The sequence below is a fragment of the Physeter macrocephalus genome, chromosome 13 (assembly GCF_002837175.3).
Source record: "Physeter macrocephalus isolate SW-GA chromosome 13, ASM283717v5, whole genome shotgun sequence".
Taxonomy (NCBI): Eukaryota; Metazoa; Chordata; class Mammalia; order Artiodactyla; family Physeteridae; genus Physeter; species Physeter macrocephalus.
In genome coordinates, this window is record NC_041226.1 from 4,279,608 (window position 1) to 4,284,421 (window position 4,814).

At 45.0% G+C, this 4,814-nt stretch overlaps 1 protein-coding gene across 1 annotated transcript in view; it reads right to left on the bottom strand.

The window, feature by feature from the left end:
* The window catches only part of LOC102977279 (phospholipid-transporting ATPase IB-like), a 30,633-nt gene extending 27,103 nt beyond the window's left edge, over positions 1-3,530 (bottom strand). Inside the window, exon 1 of the mRNA XM_055089662.1 lies at positions 3,434-3,530. The gene's annotated coding sequence lies outside the window, so the exon portion shown is untranslated. The remainder of the gene's footprint in view (positions 1-3,433) is intronic.
* Between the last annotated feature and the right edge of the window lie 1,284 nt (positions 3,531-4,814).

Below are 4,814 nucleotides of genomic sequence, written 5' to 3' on the forward strand. Positions count from 1 at the left end.
CGTCCGGAGCCTGTGCTCCGCAACGGGAGAGGCCACAGCAGTGAGAGGCCCGTGTACCGCAAAAAAAAAAAAAAAAAAAAAAAAAAAAACAAATAAAAATGTATAGAGGAAATCTTGGAAGCGAATGTGACAAAATGACAAAGGTTGTTTATTCTGTATGGTGAAAATAAGAGGGTTTGTTGAATTTTGTGCACACACTGCCACACATCACATAGCGCTGGCAGCCACCTAACAATGACAGGCCAAAGTACTAGAATATTTTTAAGCAATAGGTAGATTACATTTGAATCTCTCATCTCGATTTATTATTTCTCTGGCCATTCAGGATACAGGACCCTGATTTCATCCTCTCAGCACCTGCCCCATGATATCTGGAGGGCAAGAACCTGGGGTGAAAGAGGAGCAGGGCAGACTGCCCGAGCAGCGGGTTACCGAGTTCAGTGACTGCAACTGTTGTAGGGCAGCTGCCAGGCTTAGGGGGAAGGGTAAGCTGGGGCGAACCGAGAGGGTGGCATGGACATGTACACACTACCGAATGTAAGATAGCTAGCTAGTGGGAAGCAGCCGCATAGCACGGGGAGATCAGCTCGGTGCTTTGTGACCCCCTAGAGGGGTGGGATAGGGAGGGAGGTAGGGAAGGGATATGGGGATGTATGTATATGTATAGCTGATTCACTGTGTTATACCGCAGAAACTAACACAACACTGTAAAGCAATTCTACTCCAACAAAGATGTTTTAAAAAAAAAAAAAGGGACGGCGAGCTGAAGGAAAGGGCTTCAGCGTTATTCACCAGTCTCAGGCTGGGAAGACCACTTATGACCAGAAAAGGGTCTTTAGGGTCCTGAATGTCATCACTCAGCACCAACAGCTCTAACCCCAGACTGCGGCCACTGGCCTTCGCCTGGAATGAGATGAAAACTTCCCAGCTGGCCTCTGAGAGTTCTGACGGCTGGGGGCTCAGCACCTCCCCTCCACACGGGGCTGCCAAGCTTCCCGTCCTTACACACAGACTGTGCTTTCCTCGCCCCTTGAAATGCCTCCATCCTTTCAACTCCCCTAGGAGGAAAAAAGAGACCTTCTACACTTAGAAGCTAATTCACCTTTCTCTTAGTGGTGAAAAAAAAGTATATGATGGACCTTACTAATGAGTGAACACATCAGGATAAGACAATACTTCACTTAACATGAACTTAAAGTAAATTTGATAATTGATGATTTTTGCCAGTACTGGTGTAGCTTAAGTCATTGGTTTTCACACTGTAGGATCTCAGGAACCCTTCAAACTCAAAAAACCCAAGGAGCTTTTGTTTATGTGGCTTCTATCTATAAACATTTACCAGGTTAGAAACTACACAGGTACCACAATTCCTGAGAGCAAGCCAGAATTACATACTGAAACTAAGTATGCATATAACCCAAATCTCAGCCATTCTACTCTAGGACATATTTACCAAAGAAACCACAAGGTAGGTTCACAAGAAGACATGCTTTTGTGGAAGTGGGAGCAGCTGGGAACAAGCCAAGTATCCAGGAGGAGAGGAAGACATAAGCTATGGCCTGTGAATGCAATAGCATCATACGTACCAGTCAGAAGCATGTTATACAAAATAACATGAATAGGTCTTGAAAAAAACCAATATTTTATGAAAGTTAGAAGTGGAATGAGATTTATACCACAATATCATTTATATAAAAATTTAAAACATACACAGTATAAATATTATTATATAGTTTTTCAAGGAAATATATTCAAAATATAGAAGACGGCTTGGAGGACAAACCTTAAATACACTAGGGAATGAGAAGCATGGAACTGCAGGCAGGAGTTGAAGAAAAAGGATTAAGGGCAAATGAAAGAGAACTTAGGTGCAGCCCTTCTGGACCAATGATGTGGTGTCATTAATAAAGAGTCTGATCAATGACTAACTCAATTCTCAGCACCTGAGATCCTTAAAAAACAGAACACTCATTTCACATGAGCAGAAACTGTTAAGACTTGCTGAGATTACTTAAACATTTCTTTAAATGTGAAAACTATGCATGGGACATAATATAGTAAGTGTCCCACAGGATTCGTGAGTATGCTGACCAGTTCATTCTCCCAAATAAAATAAGATTTAAAAAAACTGTATAATATGAAAGGACCCTTCAAGGCAATGCTGAATAAACAAAATTTCTTATATTGGACTAATATCCCACTGTGTTTTTCTAAGTTAGCTTGTATTCAGCAAAATAATTTTAGTTTACATTTTGGGCAAAGTTAGAAGTACAAGAAAAGGAATTTTCATTTTTAATTAAGTATGTGTGAATCTGAAATTTTTTACAGGATGTAACAAGCTTAAGAATACATGGAAAAATTTACAAAACATATAACTGCCATATCATCTTACTTTCGATTCTTCTTTATATTATAGATATGACATTTTATATATATTTATATTATATATTAGGTAACGTCCTCTGCTCTGTGTAATTACCCTATTTCCTAAGGAAGGACTGGAGAGGGAGAAACCAGAGCAGATCACAAGGGTACCTGTAAGTTCTCATTCAATCAACGCATATTTCTTGAGCACCTATAACACATGAGCCGCTGTCTTAGACTCTATCACAGAATGGTAAGCATGACAGCTTCAGTGGAGCTTCCTGTCTGAGGTGGAAGGAAAGCTTCACAGGCCACCTTCAGGAGCCCCTTAGTTGAGAAGCCCCATGTGACTGACCAGCAGACGGTCTGGGGTCTGGACTCTGCCAGCCTTTCGTTCTTTTCCATGCTGGCGCCCAATATCAGTCACATGGCTAAACAGTGCCCCTGAGCACAGGTAACAAGGGACGTGAAAGCATAGGTCCTGAGCGCTATGGTCCCCCGAGGCACCATTGTTCTAGAGCGCTGCCCATAAAACGACCCAAAATCTTGAAATAAATACATCAGAAAGCAACCACCCTACATTTCACTAAGGAAATATGTAGCAAAAATTCATAGGCATACTCATCAAGCTGTTCAGATAATAACATATTTTCTGAAGTGCAAAAAAAACCCCCGACACCTTCACATTTTAACTATATGGGAGTTGATGCAAATAAGTGACTACTAGAAATAGTCAAAATCAGTGATTATGTGGAAGTAATAACACTGAGGTTTTTTGATGCTTAAAAGATTATATGACTGAAATGGCTAAAGAAAGAGAATAAGCAAATCCTAAGTGCTGAATGTCCTGAGTGCTATCAAGTCCTCTGAGCTTTGTGGGCGCCCCAGCGCTGAGGGGCTGTCTAGCCTTCTCCACCATGCTGAGCAGTGCTCACCACCTCCCAAAGTGGGATAGGCGCCTCCCTCCACTCCACAAGATACAGCTGATATCCTGTAGTATAGGCTTTGCAGAGGGCTTAGGGCTAATAAAGGGAAATTAGAGCAAAGAGGGGAACAACTTGAAACTCACGATCAGACACAGCTGCTCAGCTGGTCCTCCATCCACAGCTTCGCCCGGGCCTCCCTGGATGTCTCTGTCCTTAGCCCCGACCTGGAGCACCGCTGCGGAGAACCCTTATCTCCCCAAGTGGAGGATCCTTGGGTCCTGTCCTAGATCCTCAAGTCTGGGGCCCTGGCCCTTCTCTGGACCTGCCAGAAAAAACAAAGTGAAACGCACAAATAAACAAGAGTAAGTTACTAGTTCAGCAGGGTGCAGCCCACCGTGAAGGTGACTGCAGTAGCCAACTGTCTGTTCTCCAGACACTGTCTGAGTGAGTTGATTTCCCCAGATGCTGTGGAAATAAGTGAAGACCGACCAACTGAGAATAAGAAAAAGCCACTTATTCTGAGCTTGCTCTAGCAGGGGAGTTGGCCGCCATTGCTTGCATTTTGGCAGAGACTGAAAGGCAGGCAGAGGAGTGGGAAAGCTTCATAGTAGAAAAAAGGGAAGGCTGCAGGCGTGCCCTGATTGAAGGCTGTTGGCATTGAGAAGCTGCCGGTGAGTTCAACAGAAATGGGGTTTCCGGTGTGGTTGGTTAGGGGTACATATTTGGTTTTCTCTGGCTGGTCCTAAGTTGGAAGTGGAGACAAAAATTAGAGAAGCTCTCAGTTAGGAATCAAGTGCTGGTTGTCTGGGGGCAATTGTTACAGGGGTTACTGTTGGGCTTCCTGGACCGTTGCTAGAGCTAGTGGTCTGACTTCCTACAAGTCTGACTTGTAGATAGCAGACTGGCTTCCTGGGCTGGTTGCTGCAGAGTGTGATGGGAGCTCTGTTTTCGATATGGTCTGGCCATTGTCTGCTTGTATGTTCAATCTCTCAATTCAAAACTTCTCTCTGGCTCCCCGTGGCCTATGGGATCAAGAACAGAATCTTTAACAGAATATATCTGACCCTTCACCAACTGGCCCCTCATCTGGTCTTCTCTGCTGTCCATCTGTTCATGTGAGGATCCAAAAACTGGACCAGTCAGCATCCCCTGAGCACACCAAGCCCTTCACACCCCACTCCTCTCTGTGCACAGGCCACCTTGTCTAACGCTGCCCTCCCTTGGCAAGCTCCTGCTCAGATGTCTCCTCCTTCCTGCAGCCTTCCCTGACCAACCGACCCTCCTCTGCGGCCCTCTCCCACCTGGCATCTTACCTCTACGTTGGCATTCCCAATGGAGGGATTTCTCACCAGGCCAGACCTTAACTTCCTCAAGGGCAGGGATTGTGCCTTATGATTTGTTTTTGGATCTAGCAAAGGAGCTCAATAAGTTCTGGTGGAGGGGCTTCCCTGGTGGCGCAGTGGTTGCGCGTCCGCCTGCCGATGCAGGGGAGCCGGGTTCGCGCCCCGGTCTGGGAGGATCCCC